Source organism: Salvelinus alpinus, chromosome 9 (genome assembly GCF_045679555.1).
Source record: "Salvelinus alpinus chromosome 9, SLU_Salpinus.1, whole genome shotgun sequence".
In the NCBI taxonomy this organism is placed as follows: Eukaryota; Metazoa; Chordata; class Actinopteri; order Salmoniformes; family Salmonidae; genus Salvelinus; species Salvelinus alpinus.
Genome location: NC_092094.1, coordinates 55,916,510 through 55,933,284, shown reverse-complemented (window position 1 = coordinate 55,933,284; position 16,775 = coordinate 55,916,510). Strand labels below are relative to the sequence as shown.

At 46.4% G+C, this 16,775-nt stretch overlaps 1 long non-coding RNA gene across 2 annotated transcripts in view; it reads right to left on the bottom strand.

Annotated features, from left to right (window-relative positions):
- Positions 1–333: 333 nt before the first annotated feature.
- Positions 334–16,775, bottom strand: part of LOC139530396 (uncharacterized) — a 91,210-nt gene continuing 74,768 nt past the window's right edge. The window contains exons 2-4 of one of the 2 annotated variants that reach the window (XR_011666020.1): positions 2,938–3,009; positions 2,631–2,718; positions 334–859 (exon numbers count right to left, since the gene is read on the bottom strand). This is a non-coding gene — a long non-coding RNA (uncharacterized lncRNA). The remainder of the gene's footprint in view (positions 860–2,630; positions 2,719–2,937; positions 3,010–16,775) is intronic. The other variant, XR_011666019.1, reaches the window with a different exon arrangement.

Sequence of the window (16,775 nt, the reverse complement as noted above, 5' to 3'; positions counted from 1 at the left end):
ATCCTGTGTTTATCAGCTCAATGCAGATGAAGGAAATTAGATATTGAGATTAACCGGTTTTAGACTATTTACGTGATGCATAGGAAGTGTAGTGTACTTTTTAAAAAAAAAAGTATTTCTGTATATATGAATTACAAATAAGCCTTGAACTAGTTAAATCAATTTTCTAGTCTATTGCATAATCTATTGCATTGATGTCCCAGGACCAGGATTGGTAAACACTGTTAAAGTGTATAATTGTAATACATACATGCAGACACAGCATCATACAAAGACTGGAATTTGATACTCCTGGTATTGGATATGACTGAAAAATTATCTCACAGACATTCATACCTGAACTGCACCTTTATTTGCCAAGGTAGAGTACATGATCAGTGAATACATTAAATGTACAGGCTACAATGGGGGGGATCTCATGCATGGTAATAACTACATTTATATACGACTTGCATCCTTGGTACAAAGTTATATTATATTCTACTCAATCCATAGGCTTCATTAATGTAATTCAGACTGTTTTAAAGTTGATACAACTGGCTATGATAGCTGAGGTTCATAGCTAGGTTCTGAACTAATATGTACTTATACCAAACGTTTTAGGGTCCATACACATATCGGCTACATAACTAGCTACATATCCATAGGCATACAGGTATTTTTTTATCCTCCACTGCACAATAAGCAAGAAAATAGTTAGCTAGCTGTGTTACTTCAGTTGCATTGCATGGCAAATATCAGCAAGGCAAGCTTACAAAATTGTACATTAAATTATCAGTAAATGCTTTAGCTAGCTAGATTCTTTACATCCACTGTTTCACAAGACGACAGCCTGGTTTGTTGGTTGCTTCAGGAGTCCCTAAAACATTAAACAACCGGAATTACAATTTATACTCATGTCACAACACCCAAAAAGCTAGCCAGCTAGTTGGCTAATATTAGCTAGTCAGTGAGCTTGCTAAATACAATTTTCGTAAATGAACTTTATGACAAAAAAATATGCATAAGCGTTTGTCTCCACATTAAGTAACATCTCAACTGTACATTGTTTTTGCATGATTCGTTATGACGTTATAATCACTTATATTTCCTTCCATCCTAGTATTTTTGTCAACCATCTTTGCTGAAGAAAGTCTCCAGCCTTGGGTCACATAGCGTCAAATTCGTTACAGGATCCACTCGATATGACTGGTCATCGCCCAGCGGTTTCCGCTGGTGACTTCTAATCATATCGAGTGGTTCCCATGAAGAATTTGACGCTATGGGGCCCAAGGATGGAGACTTTCTTCAGCAAAGATGGCTGACAAAAATACTAGGATGGAAGCAAATGTAAGTGATTTTCCCCAGTCTCCGGAAGTCCCCGGCGTCTTCGTCCCAGAGAGGATCCAAGCTTACCCGAGTTCCTCCAAGAGCCTCCGAAGACCGCCGATTTGCCCCTTCCCGAGCCGCTGCAGCTCGGCAGGGCTAGGCTGTCTCCAGCCGAACGCGTACGCATACTTAACACTCAGTGTTGTCTGTATTGCGGGCCTGCCGGTCATTATGTGGCTACCTGTCCCTCCAAGAGACCTAGCTCATTGGTAGGAATGAGTACTCTGGTGGGTCTTAAAGATAATGTTGCTTCTCTCCCTACTCTCCCCCCTCTCCATGCCACCCTGCTGTGGGGCGATCAGTCCAAGTCTCTCGAGATACTCATCGACTCGGGGGCCGAAATTAGTCTTATGGACGTTACCCTGGTGTCCGAGCTGGGCATCCCCACTCAACCCCTCTGCATTCCCATGGATGTTAAAGCACTGGACTAGCGCTCTATAGGCCGGGTCACCCACCATACCACCACCATCAACCTACGAGTATCGGGGAACCACAGCGAGACGATCCAATTCCTGCTAATTGAGTCTCCGCAGGTTCCTGCGGTATTGGGATTCTCTTGGCCCCAGCGACACAATCCCTCAATTGACTGGTCTATTGGTGCCATCGTGGGCTGGAGCCCGTTCTGCCAAGCCCATTGCCTGAAATCACGTCTTCCTGGGGGCTTGGAAATTGCCCCGAACCTCTCCGCCATACGGAGTACCAGGACCTCCGGGAGGGGTTCAGTAAGGCCCGAGCCACTTCGCTTCCACAACACCGACCGGTAACCAAGGAGGTTAAGCCGGATGTGCTGGCATGCCGCTATAGCCCCGCGGCTACACCCCCGGAAGCCAAAACCTTTCCCCCCTGCTCCAAAATCAATAGCCCCTCTGCTGTTCATCCTCTGTTGCCATGTACCCTCCATATACTTCCCTACTTTTCATGTGTCTAGATCTAAACCCATGTCTAACAACCCTTTGTCTCTTGTTTCCAAAACGACCAGCGTTTTGTCTCAGCTCCTGCTTTTCCCCAGTCTCTCTTTTTCTCGTCCTCCTGGTTTTGCCCCTTGCCTGTCCTGACTCTGAGCCTACCTGCCGTCCTGCGCCTATGCCCCTACTCTGGATTACCGACCTCTGCCAGACCTGACCCTGGGCCTGCCTGCCGTCCTGTACCTTAGCCCCACTACTCTGGATTATTTGATCCTGCCTGCCTTGACTTATCGTTTGCCTGCCCCTGTTGTTGCTATAAACATTGTTACTTCAACACAGTCTGCACTTGGGTCTTACCTGAAACCTGATACTTGGGCTCCCAGTCGGCCCGAAGGTTATCTTAAGAGCGGGTGAGGTGGCGATGACGGGACTGGGGGTTGGCATCCTCTCTCACATCAAAACAAACATGTAGACGAGAGACAGATGGAGAATGAGAGAGCATGTTTAAGCCTTGTTTTTCTTTATTCTAACACTGTCAGGCATCAATCATCAGGAGGTAAAACGCAAAACTGAACTTGGATCATTAACTCTGGGACTACTGCATCTCTATTTGTAGTAATACTTTAGTAATACTTTCTGTTGACCCAACCAAGTGACCTCTCACCTCTGATCATGCTGTGCCCTCTATGTACCCAGTTCAGATGCGGGAGGGGTTCACCGACACAGCTGATATAACCTAGAGGATTTAGGGAGAAGGGGAGAGAGGGATGAAGTGAAGGAGAGAGACTGTTATTGAGAAAATAAGACAGATACAGACAGCGTTCAACAGGAATCTGTGTGTTTGGCCTCACCTGGTGTCCACACTAAGTGGCTGCAGAGTGTTTTATGCTGAAAAACATGCACAGACACACAAGGACAAACAATATAGCGTAGTTATAGAAATAATTAATGTGTACGCTGTGATGTGTACGCCGAGGAACTTAAAACTTTCCACCTTCTCCACTGCTGGAGAAATTTTGGGGAAATGGGATGCAACCAGAAAAGTTACATCTATATGCAGGTAATACAGTTATATATTAATGTGCTCCTTCTCTGGTTCAGGCTGTTGAAGGGCTTAAATAAATAATTAAAAGATCCGAGTGCTCAATGGCAGTCAAGCACGCAAGCTAACTGGCTAACATTGGCTAGCTACTTCCAGACACAAATGAGAGAACTCTTCACTCTGACCATTTTACTTGACCTAACAGAGCTGGTTGGGCTGTTTTCATGTTATCCAGAGCATTGCTGACTGTAACTGTGCTGCTGGCAAAAATTTAATTACACTTTTTTTTGCCTGAGTTTTTCTGACATCGGCGATATTCAACGGGTGTTGAGCGTTCGTAAATTCATCAGTTATCATGCGCTCTGGCACACTCAGACGAGAGTGCTCTGAAATCAGAGTACATAGCCAGAATTAACAATGTCCATCGAAACGCACGACTATACCACTTAGCTAAGAATGATGTGAATAATCAAGTCAATAAACGTTGGGTAGTTAGTTAGATAGCATATAGTTAATATACTGCCTGGCAAGTTCAATGTATTAGTAGCCAACTAACGTTAGGTAACTAGTTATCATACCGGTAAAGTACATACTGCTGTAATGCTATGCACATTGCTCAACATTATCGTAACAATTGTCATAATTAGTGAAAGCAATGAATTTGTATCTGCTCTCGTCGGACTTCGGCTGTATATTTTCTGCCATTTTCTTCAAATCTGAAAAGTTATGAAGCCATGGCCATTTTCTGAAGTATTGCATTACGGGGCCCTAAAAGCACGGAAATAGTGTCCACTGCATGTATACTTCATATTTTGGCAAATTTAGTACAACATCCGGGAACTTTTGGCATAGTAACTATATCCATACTATGACCAATAAGCATACTACATACTCAATTCACGTCACAAATAATAAAGTTAGTGCTGTTAGTATGAGTATGGAAGTGTGACTTCCTTTTTAGTTAAATTGTTGTTGTTTTTTATATTATTATTGTTATTTTTTATATTGCAGAAAAAAACAGCATACAAACAAGAAGTATACAAACAGACAATAATAACATATGCTAGGGGGTACAACAAATGACAGATTATACAAAGACCTTAAAAGATGCACACATATTGATTGTTTTAACAGTTTTCTTATTAGAAGAATGTAGAATAGTCTTAATGTACTGTATAAATTCCTTATAGAAAACACAAGAGTGTTTTTTTATTACTGAATTTACATTTATGAATATGACATTTTCCATTAGCACAATTAGACTTATGAGGTAAAATAGTTTTTCTTTATACTTTTTATAGTTAAGTCTTTAAGAATATTAACAATTACAAACTATCAATATCTTTCCATAATTCTTTACATGTAGAAAATGCTAAAATAAATGCAAAAAACAGTTTGTGGATGCTCAACATAAAAAGTACAGTTAATGTTAATGTCTTTTTTAAGTTTCTTCAGGTAATGATTCGCAGGGTAATACTTATGGATCATTCTGAAAGAGACTTCTTTGACCTGGTGTCATGACTTCTACCGAAGGTAACTCCTCTCCCTGTTCGGGCGGCGCTCGACACTCGGCGTCGCCGGTTTACTAGCCGCCACCGATCACTTTTTCCTTTTCTGGTTGTTTTGTCTGTGTTCCTTTTCACACCTGGTTTCAATTGCGTTTATTTCTGTGTGTATATAGGGCACCTGTTACCTGCCTTATTTCGTGCGTGATTAAGCTTGTGTGTATTTGCGCTCGATTATCTTTGATGTTTCTTGTTTTCGTTATTACGTACGTGTAGTTAAGTTTCGGAACTGAGTTTGTTCCTCCGTGCGTTTGGCACGAGTTTCTGTATTGTTTTCACTATTTAGGCACTTGTATGTAGTGTCGGAACTGTGGTTGTTCCTCCGTGTGTTGGCACGAGTTTCTGTTCCTTCGAAAGCGTAGTTTTGGATTTTCGTCTGTGCCAATTTTGTATTGGTGGACTATGTGTATATATAATTATATATTAAACACGCTTCTCAGAAATCCCTGCTCTCCTGCGCCTGACTCCTACACCTCTCACCGAGACGCACCTTATCACACCTGGTTAACAAGCAGGTATTTGTGTGGTAATAACCAGACTTTTCCCCAACAGATATTATTAACAAATGTATTCCAGTAAGTTGTGACATAAGGAATGGATAGAATATCCCTTTGAAATAAAGCACGTATAGATCTGTTGTTCTGAGGGAGCAAGGGGAAACACATTTCTACTATTGGAGAGTCAACTGGATTAAGCAAGGGTCGGTCAAGAAATGGAGGTCTGTTTACAATGTGTGTGACTTCCATGTCCACTCCTGCTCTGGCGCTTGACATCACCGGTGAAACTAACTTCCGGACCTGGCAACACATCTTTAGCACACCTGCGTCTCATCAGTCACAACTGGACTTCATTACTCACGCTTTATATAGCACTCTTTTGTTGTCAGTCATCAGGTAGTATTGTTTATGTTTCTATGTTAGACCCTTCGCTTGTTTTGTATCGCGCCATGGTCGTTATTATTAAACTCACTAATTAGGACCACATTAATGTACCACTTCATTGTACAGTGTAGGCAAGGCTAATATCCCCCCGAATTTAAGTGATAGCATCCACTTGAACCACATACTTGAACCCCTTTCCCCCAGCCACAAAATATAAAAAATATATATATTTCAAACGAATAAAGATAAATTGGAAAAACGATTTTACAGTGTAGAAAGTATTGTAACGACCCGGTATTGTGTTCTGTGTTTGTGGGTGTGTTATGGTTCTCATGGCTACTAGCAGGGGTTAAATATGTCAGGACAGATGGAAAGGTTGGGGGGGTATGATGGGTAATACCGCGGGATTTGGAAATGCATAAATAGGGATTACTGTCTCATTGTTCTCTCTCTTCTGTTCGTGCCTTGATCTGTTCCTATGAGAGTGACTCTTGACCCGACAGGGTAACATTGTGTACGTTCGGCATTTAGCGGCGTGGGTTGTGGCCGGAACAATAGCCCAGTTTATGAATAAACCTGTGTTCTGACCTGCACACCTAGAGTCCGTCTCTTTTCCCTTTATGACCCAGCCGGGTCATTACATTGGTGTCAGAAGTGCTTTCGAACTACGGGATCGTGACTAGGCGAGTTAGCTGTTCAGTATAGGCCGGGTTGGCTTTAGCGTGACTCGCATCTACGGTCATGTCGCTTGGGGCGAGGCGGAAAATTAAGGAAGAGTCGGACAAAGTGTCCGTTGTGGGCTCGGGGGTACCCGGTCGGGAGGGTCAGGCGGCGACTGCCGTAGGGAAGCTGGAGAGCCACATGGCGGGAGTTAAATTGTCAGTCAGCAAGATGGCAGAACTGGCGGGTTTTCCTTCACACCGCTCGAGAGCTGACGTCACGGCGACGGGGATATCGACGTCACCGGGTGCGGAAATGGCTGGGCCTGCTAAGGTAAACAGAGATGGCGGCGACCTATTGCCATTAGCCACGGTAGCGGCTAAACTACCAAAGTTCAATGGACAAGGTAAATGGGAAGTTTTTTTCACTCAATTCGAGTTGTTGGCTAGAGCCGGGAGGTGGTCTGACGAGACGAAAGCGTTACAGCTTGCCCTGAGCCTGGCAGAGGAGGCGTCGGAATGCCTGCTAACGCTAGCCCCGGACGAAAGGGACGACTATGGTGCGCTAGTGGAGGCATTGGGGGGCCGTTTCGGCAGCGACGCGCAGCCCAACATGCTGCGGATTGAACTGTGTAACAAAATGAGACTTCAGGGGGAATCATTAAAGGCGTTGGCAAGTGGTATTCTGAGCCTGACCAGGCGGGCTTATGCAACTATGCCGATTGGGGTGCAAGACGAGCTGGCACGGGACAGTTTTATTAGAGCGCTCTCTTCCACCGAACTGGGTAAGCATGTTCAGATGGCGGACCCACCATCTCTGCGGGCTGCAGTGGAGATAGCCAGGAAGAGGGAGCTGATCTGGGGTGAGGGAGTGAGAGTGGAAGTCGCCAGTCAACCAGAGGTGAGAGCAGCGGTGGCTGGGGTGCCAGGGGTCACAAAACCGGAGTGGGTTGACGAGTTGGGCGGGCTAGTCAAGACTGCTTCGCTTGTCATGGAGAGGGGCTCCAGGCAACGTCGCAGTGTCAGCTCAGCTCCTATTGTCTGCTGGGGTTGTGGCCAGCCTGGCCACATTCAGCGAGAGTGTGACAGATTCCCCCGTCACCAGGGAAACGACAGCGGGTTCGCGCGCAGGGGGCTGCGTGGGCCCACCCCCCCGCCCCCGAACCCACTGTAAGCAAAGAAGGTACCCAGCAGCGCAGACAAGAGGGTGGGGACCTGCTCCCCCAGGGTGTAGCTGCCGCCGGGTTTCCTAGTCCTGTAGTTGTGGTGGGACGTACCACCGTTGGGGACTTCTGCAATGTCATCGTCAAGGTAGAGGGGGTGGAATGTTTGGCCCTGGTCGACACGGGCTCTACAGTAACCCTGGTGAGACCAGACATACTACCTGTTGGGGTGCGGGTGGAGCCGACCCTTGTCCAGCTACGGACTGTCACGGGGGAGCTAGCCCCCATGTTAGGGAAGTGTCAGCTATCTGTGACCGTGGGGGGGAGAACTGTGGGGTGTCCGGTGTGGGTAGCAGCGGTGCAGGACCCCTGTATACTGGGAATGGACTTTTTGAAAAACTGTGGGGCTCAGTTGGACTTAGCGTCGGGCACTTTGAGGCTGTCGGGGGGGCCCACAGTGGGAATGTCGCCTTCGGGAGGGCCAGCAGGGGGCAGGGCTGTCCCTCCGTCTTCCTCCAAGCTTGCAGAGACTCCACCGGTCATCCCGGCTGCTCCCTTGGTCGTTGTGCCATCCCAGCAGCTGTCTCCGGCGGCGACGGCCTTCACTCCCCATCATGGTGCAAGCACAGGCAGCCCAGTAGCCCAAAATACACTGGCTCCTTCACCCCATCAGCCCGACGGGGGGAAGGAGGAAGCTATCGACGCCGTCGAGGCTGTGTGGCTGAAGAACTGTCAGGGTCTGGATGAGGGACAACAGAGACAGTTAAAGCAGCTGCTGTTGGACTTTAAAGATAGCTTCGCTTGGGGGGAAGATGAGGTAGGACAAACGCACCTAGTCCAGCACGAAATAGACACTGGGGACGCCCGACCCATTAAAATTCGGCCCCGTCGTATTCCCCTTGCCAGGAGGGAAGCAGCAGACACAGCTATTGTAGACATGTTGCGGGCTGATTTCATTGAGCCATCAGATAGCCCATGGTCCGCGCCGGTCGTCATGGTGCCTAAGAAAGGGGGTAAACTTAGGTTTTGTGTTGACTACAGGGGCCTAAATTCTGTCACCACCAAAGACTCTTATCCCCTACCGAGGATTGATGAGTCGCTAGACCACGTGAGAGGGTCCTCGTGGTTCTCCTCCCTTGATCTGCGCAGTGGCTACTGGCAGGTGCCCCTCTCGCCAGGGGCACGTGAAAAAACGGCCTTCTCCACGGATAGGGGCCATTGGCAGTTCAAGGTGCTGTGCTTCGGGCTCTGTAATGCTCCTGCCACCTTTGAGAGGCTCATGGACAGAGTGCTGGCGGGGGTTCCGAGAGACGAGTGTGTTGTGTACCTAGACGACATATTGGTGCACGGCACATCGTTTGAGGGGGCACTGGGGGCAATTAGGCGAGTGTTGGAGAGGATCTCGGGGGCGGGGCTAAAATTACACCCGGGAAAGTGCCATTTCATGCAAAGGGAGGTGGCGTTCCTGGGGCATCAGCTGGGTGGTGAGGGCATCAGCACGATGCCAGACAAAGTAGAGGCTGTGAGGGGGTGGCCAGTTCCAGGGGGAAAAAAGAGGTTAAGAGCTTCCTGGGGCTGGCATCCTACTATCGTAGGTTTGTGAAGGGGTTTGCGGGGGTAGCGGCTCCTTTGAACCACCTTCTCAAGGAGGACACTGTTTTTCAGTGGACCGAAGAGCACCAGCGGGCGTTTGAGGCCCTCAAACGTGCCCTGATGGAGGCCCCTGTCCTGGCCTCACCAGACCCGAACCGTCCGTTCATCCTGGACACCGACGCAAGCAATGAGGGTTTGGGGGCTGTGCTGGCTCAGCGTGGCCCTGATGGGGAACACGTAGTAGCTTATTACAGCAGAACTTTTGATAAGGCTGAAAAACGCTACTGCGTGACAAGGAGAGAGCTTTTGGCTGTCGTGGCAGCAGTACGCCATTTCAAGTACTACCTGGGGGGCCTGCCGTTTGTGGTCCGGACGGATCACTCCGCCCTGCAGTGGCTTCTCTCCTTCAAGGAGCCAGAGGGTCAGATTGCCCGCTGGCTGGAGGAGCTGCAACCCTACGACTTCCAGGTGGAGCACAGAGCCGGCCTTCGCCACAGCAATGCAGACGCCTTGTCCCGCCGCCCGTGTGCTGAGGATGGCTGTGGGTACTGCGCCAAACGGGTGGAGCGAGAGAGAGAACTGTGCAGGGAGGAGGGAGTCACCGCCACGGTGAGTCAGCTGAGTGTGACAGAGTGCCGGGAGCTTGAGGCTGTGGACGTTGGGGAGTGGAGGCGTCGCCAGGAGGAGGACGCAGAGCTGCGTCCTGTGCTGCGGTGGGTGGAAGAGAGAAGACGACCGCCGTGGGGGGAAGTAGCCCCTCTATCACCAGTCACCAAAGGACTGTGGGCTAAATTCACAGTCCTTAGAGTGGCTGAGGGAGTGCTCCAGAGGGGGTGGAAAAAGCCAGCGACTGGAGAAATTACGTGGCAGGTAGTGGTGCCCAAAAGGCTGCAGGGGAGCGTGTTACAGCAGCTTCATGGGGGAGTAGGCGCAGGGCATTTTGGGGTCTCCAAAACGTTAAAGCGCATGCGTAAAGGCTTCTATTGGGCAAGGCACAGGAGGGATGTTGAGGACTTTTGTAGGCAGTGCGACGAGTGTGCTGCTAAAAAAGGACCTCCAGGTCAGTCACACGCCCTCCTACAACAATTCCCAGTAGGGGAGCCCATGGAGAGACTGGGGGTAGACATAGTAGGGCCGTTTCCAACCACAGACAGCGGTAACAGGTGGATTCTAACCGCCATGGACTACTTCACCAAGTGGCCGGAGGCTTACGCTCTCCCAGACCAGGAGGCGGGGACAATAGCTGATGCGTTGGTGGGGGGAATAATCAGTCGGTTTGGGGTGCCACAGTCTATTCACAGCGACCAGGGAAGAAACTTCGAGTCACGGGTGTTCTCAGAGTTGTGTAGACGGTTAGGCGCGGAGAAGACGCGCACTACTCCGCTTCACCCGCAGAGTGATGGGCTGGTGGAAAGATTTAACAGAACATTAGCACAGCAGCTGGCCATCGTTACCTCAAAACACCAGAGAGATTGGGACACCCACTTACCGTTTATTCTTATGGCGTGTAGGTCGGCTGTTCAAGAATCGACTGCGTGCTCCCCAGCACTACTAATGTTAGGTCGTGAGTTGCGCACCCCAGCCGAACTGACGTTTGGCCACCCTCCTGATAATGACGACGGGGTTTTGCCTGGCCCGAACTATGTGTGTCGTCTGCAGAACCGGTTAGAAGCGGCTCACACCTTCGCAAGAGAGCAACTCGAAAACGCAGGGGTGCGCCAAAAGCGCCACTACGACTCGCGCGCTAGGGGGAGGCACTTTGGAGCGGGAGAATGTGTGTGGCTTCACAACCCCACGCGCAAGAAGGGGCGGTGCCCAAAGCTGGACAGTGCATGGGTGGGGCCGTGTCTGGTGATAGAGAGAGTGGGGGAGGTGACGTACCGGGTGGAGGTTCCCCCACGGAGCAGGAAGGTGGTGGTCCACCGGGATCGATTGGCACCCTACAGAGGGAGGAAAACGGTAGGGAATGGGAGTGAGGGCTCTGATGTGAGCCCACGGGAACAGTCTAACGAGGAGACTCTAGCACAACCTGAGCCTGGGGAGGGGGCTGCTTCTTCGGAGGGCGCTGGAAATGACATTGGGGCAGAGGAGCGTTCTGGGGGGCCACCGCTGAGAGTCACGGGGAGGCCCAAGAGACTGATGCGACCTCCGGGTCGTTTTAAGGATTTTGTTGTGTAACCCTAGGGGCTAGGGTTTAGAAAGGGGGGGGCTATGTAACGACCCGGTATTGTGTTCTGTGTTTGTGGGTGTGTTATGGTTCTCATGGCTACTAGCAGGGGTTAAATATGTCAGGACAGATGGAAAGGTTGGGGGGTATGATGGGTAATACCGCGGGATTTGGAAATGCATAAATAGGGATTACTGTCTCATTGTTCTCTCTCTTCTGTTCGTGCCTTGATCTGTTCCTATGAGAGTGACTCTTGACCCGACAGGGTAACATTGTGTACGTTCGGCATTTAGCGGCGTGGGTTGTGGCCGGAACAATAGCCCAGTTTATGAATAAACCTGTGTTCTGACCTGCACACCTAGAGTCCGTCTCTTTTCCCTTTATGACCCAGCCGGGTCATTACAGTATTAATAAAAAACCGTTTTCTATTATTCAATTTAAACGAGTGGATCAGAAAATTGAGTACTTGAGAGACTGAAATGAATATTATATTATTCAAATTGAATGAGTTTATTAGATCATTAGACTGATAAGTGTTGCACGGACCAAAAACACTGGAAGATCTCCGCTAAACATACAATCAACCCAGATAACTTGGGAACGAAGTTGACTGCAAATACAAAGTTGCCAATGTCTTTGCAATTGAACAAGCAAATTTTGATTTACCTTTATTTAACTAGGTAAGTCAGTTAAGAACAAATTCTTATTTTCAATGTCGGAACAGTGGGTTGCCTGCCTTGTTCAGGGGCAGAAAGATAGATTTTTACCTTGTCAGCTCGGGGATTTGATCTTGCAACCTTTCGCTTACTAGTCCAACGTTCTAACAACTAAGCTACCTGCCGCATATATAAATATGCTTAAAATAAAACATTAAGTAGGCTACATAGTGCTATATATTTCAATCATATTGAAATACATTTCATGTTCAGTCAATTGAGTTCTATTTTTATGCTACACTGTCTGTCATTTTTGCCTCAATATATTTAATGTGTAACAACATGAGTGCAATGGCGTGCCAAATGAATCTGTGATTGAGTGCATTATTATAGGGTAAGCATTAGAATAACCCGACTCAATATTTCCAGCCATTAGGTGAAAATATATCTGGGGTCAGCTTTCTCCATTCAAACCTTACCTTGACATTAGAATAATTACACAATACTGGCCACGGACCAGCTCCTATAGACCTATTACCCACTGGGGACAGACGTCAATTCAACGTCTATTCCATGTTGGTTCAATGTGATTTGACGAAATTACGTGGAAACAACTTGATTCAAGCATTGTGTGCCCAGTGGGTATCACCTATGGTTGCAAATATTGAGGCTGCTTATTGTAATGCGTATCCTATAATAATGCACTAAATCAAGATTTTCACGTTATGCTACACGTCATGAAATATATGGAGGCAAAAATTACAGACAATAGCCAAATAGCTAAATAAAACTCAGTTGAATGAACATGAAATGTATTTCAATATCATTGAAATATATACAGTGGGCCTATGTACTGTGTAGCCTATACTGTAGGTAGGCTATATAATAATATTTAGAAGATAAATACACAACACAGAGTACGAGAGGTCAAGAGGATGAGAAGTTAATAGAATTAACGATCAATGGAAATAGTGTTTTTTCTGTAATAGGGAGTTATTTATCAATGGGTCAGAGACATGCGAGGAATATGTCTATACAGTGAGCCTGAAATAGGATACTTGTTATTTGGCATTGGCCCAGTTGCACTGCAAGGACTTCTAATTGGTCAACCACAAGCTAGGGCTGGGTTATAAACTAGATCCTGTCCCTTTGTTCTGTGGAGATAATCACAGGAGAGACATTGGCAACTTTGAATTTGTAGTCAACTTCCTTATGCCTGAGGAGCCTTTGCAGGTCTTGTCAGAGGAGAGTAGTGAAAAGGGAGGTTCGGGTCGCAGTGTTGTACTGAGAGAAGTAGAGTTCAAGGTGTTGGTGAAATGTAAGGATCAAGGTGGAGTCACGCCGTTGAGTCTAGGACCAAAAGGCTTCTCAACAGCTTCTACCTCCAAGCCATAAGTCTCCTAAACATCTAATCAAATGACTACCCAGAGTATTTGCATTGCCCCTCCCCTTTTACGCTGCTGCTATTCTCTGTTTATTATCTATGTATCGTCACTTTTACCTACATGTACATATTACCTCAATTACCTCAACTAACCGGTGCCCCCGCACATTGACTCTGCACCGGTACCCCCTGTATATAGCCTCGCTTGTTACATTTACACCCTGTATATATAATTTTTTACTTATCTATTTTTCTTAACTGCATTGTTGGTTAATTAAGGGCTTGTAAGTATTTCATTGTAAGGTCTACACCTGTTTTATTCGGCGCATGTGACAAATAACATTTGATTTGATATCGATTTTTTTGATTTGTATGTAAATGTGTGGTTGACAGTAGCATGCCGGATCCAACAAGACGGAAGTGGGTGAAGGGAATTATTACAGGAGTTCCAGAAATTGTTAACATGCAAGAAATAAAGGACCACTTACCTCTTATTGAGGTAAAGCGCCTCCAGATGACACGAGATGGGAAGAAGGTGGATAGTTTGTCAGTGCTACTAAACTTTGAATATCTGGTACTGCCAGAAAAAGTTATGATTGGGTATATGAGTTATTACTATGTGCAAGCATATGTTCCGAAACCATTGTGTTGCCCAAACCTTTGACATTTATAGCATGTGGTGACGGTGTGTAAAGGCAAAAGTAGATGTGCAAAGTGTGGGGGAGAACATGCATATGGGGAATGTGGAGATGGGGTCCAGTTCAAGTGCTGTAACTGTGGGGGACGCCCATAGTCTAGTGTATGGGGGCTGTTCAGTGATGAAAAGACAGATGGAAGTGCAGCAGGTGAGGAGTGAGCGTAACATCTCGTATGCAGAAGCAGTGAAGGTAGCTCACGCAGAAACAAGCGGGGCACCTAGAAGAGCTGGTACGCCAGGGGAGATTGAGATGCAGGCTGGGCATGATGGAGGGAACAGAATGGGGGAGAACATAAGAATGGTAGGAGACATAAGGAAGGTTGTTACACTTGTTACACTTGTTGAGAAGCTGAAGATCATAGTGGAGCAGTAAGGTATCTTGGGATCACAGGACTGACATAGGAAAATGTCAGACTTTGGGCAACACTCGAAGTCCCCACCCCACCCACGGACCAAGACACGGTAATAAACAGGTCTATATCTGATACATGTTCATCTGCCCTAGGTAAGGGACTATCATTTGTCCCAACATCACAGGCCAAGGACTTTGATACAGTTATAGGCTCTCAAAATTGTTTTTGGGTAATGGGGTTGCTCCCTATGCACCTGCCAATGTTAACCTATTGAACGAAATTAGTAACCAGACAGGAAACAGTGCTAATGTTTTTCCCCATTGATAACCTGAATGACAATGAACCTGATTCTCACCCTGAGGACATGACAAGGGAAAATACATATTTTAAGAGGAAAAGCACATATTTACCACCCAAAAGAAATCCCTCTCTTGAAACATATTGCCGCGAAAGATGTACATAATCTCCTGGCTAAGAAAGAAATTATACAAGGTATTCCACAATATGTCCAAAGCAGAGAAAGAATATCTTATGGAACTGAAAAATTACTCCAGTATCATTATAAAACCTGCCAACAAAGGAGGTGCAATAATGATACTAAATGCAGCAGACTATGAAAAGGGAATTCTGAGACAACTTTGTGATGATGAATTTTACAAAAGACTCCCAAAGAACCCTACTAATCAATTCAAGTCTCTGATCCATGATGAATTGTAAAAATGTTTGAATGAAGGGGAACTTACAAAGACAGAATATGAGTTTATAAAAGTTGATTTCCCAACCACACCTGTCATATACGCTCTACTCAAAATTCACAAGAGCATGACACCACCTATACCAGGCAGGCCCATTGTGAGTAGTAATGGATCTCTGACAGAGAATATCTCTACCTTTGTACACCATTTTGTGAAACCCTGTGCGATCTCCCTCCCCACGTATACTAGAGACACTATTGATTTTGAAATCTGTGGACCTGATCGGGGATGTTAGTACATAGACTGGTAACATCAAAAGTACACAGAATAGAATTTTGATGTTACCAGTCTATATACTAACATCCCCCATCTGGGCGGCCTAGAGGCCCTCAAGTTCTACCTCAATGAACATCCCCCTAATGCTCTTCCCAGCACCAATTGTATTGTGGACTTGGCTGAACTGGTACTAACCTCCAACTATTTTCTCTTCAGAGGAAACTTTTTCCTCCAGACCAAAGGGACAGTGATGGGGAGCATTATGGATCCTAATTATGCTAACCTATATCTAGGAATGTTTCAAAATCAGGTGGTGCTGAATCCAGACCTTAACCCTTTTTTCTCCAATATTCTCCTTTCAGAGATATTTGGCTGACATTTTCATGATCTATAAAGGCACCCAGGAAGAACTTTTGGAATTCCATGCTTACCACTAGGCTACCTGGGGCGGCAGGTAGCCTAGTGGTTAGAGCGTTGGGCCTGTAACTGAAAGGTTGCTGGATTGAATCCCTGAGCTGACAAGGTCAAAATCTGTTGTTCTGCCCCGGAAGAAGGCAGTTAACTGACTGTTCCCTGGTAGCCTGTTATTGTAAATAAGAATTTGTTCTTAATTAACTGACTTGCCTAGTTAAATAAAGGTTAAAAAAAATCTAAACTCTATGAACACCTTCACTATGACCTATGAAAAATCAGTTTTCTTGATGTGATGGTTATTAAGGACAAAACCTCCCTCTCTACAGACCTCTATAGGAAACCTACGGACAGGAATACCCTCCATAGAGGTGACAGCTTTCATCCACGTCCACTTATTAAAAGTCTCCCTATAAGTCAATTCAGTCGTATCAGAAGAATATGCAGATCTGATGCTTCTTATCAGAAACAGACCAAGGACCTCACACAAAGGTTTAAGGTAAGGGGGTACAAAGACAATTTGGTAAAACATGCCAATGATCGTTTTGAAGGACTAACATAGTTGGAAAGCCTTCAACCAAAAGTCCAAGAAAAAGCAGAACATATCCCATTATGCTTTTCCCACTACTCACCATTGGGGAAGGCATTTAAGGACATTATCAGGAATCACTGGTACATTATTGATACTGACCCACAATTGAAACCCATTTTTAAATATCCCCCGCATATGATTTTTAAAAGACCCCCAAACGTGTGTGATATTGTGGTTAAATCTGATTACCCACCAGAGAAAAGGGAAACTTTTTTTGGACAAGGCTCCGGAGGGTAATTACAAATGTGGCCAATGAGCTCAATGCAGCTTTACGTACAAATGCAACTCATTTACCAAACCCCACACATGACAAAGATTTAAGATCAAGGGCCTGATTACCTGCATGTCCACCAATGTTATTTACATCA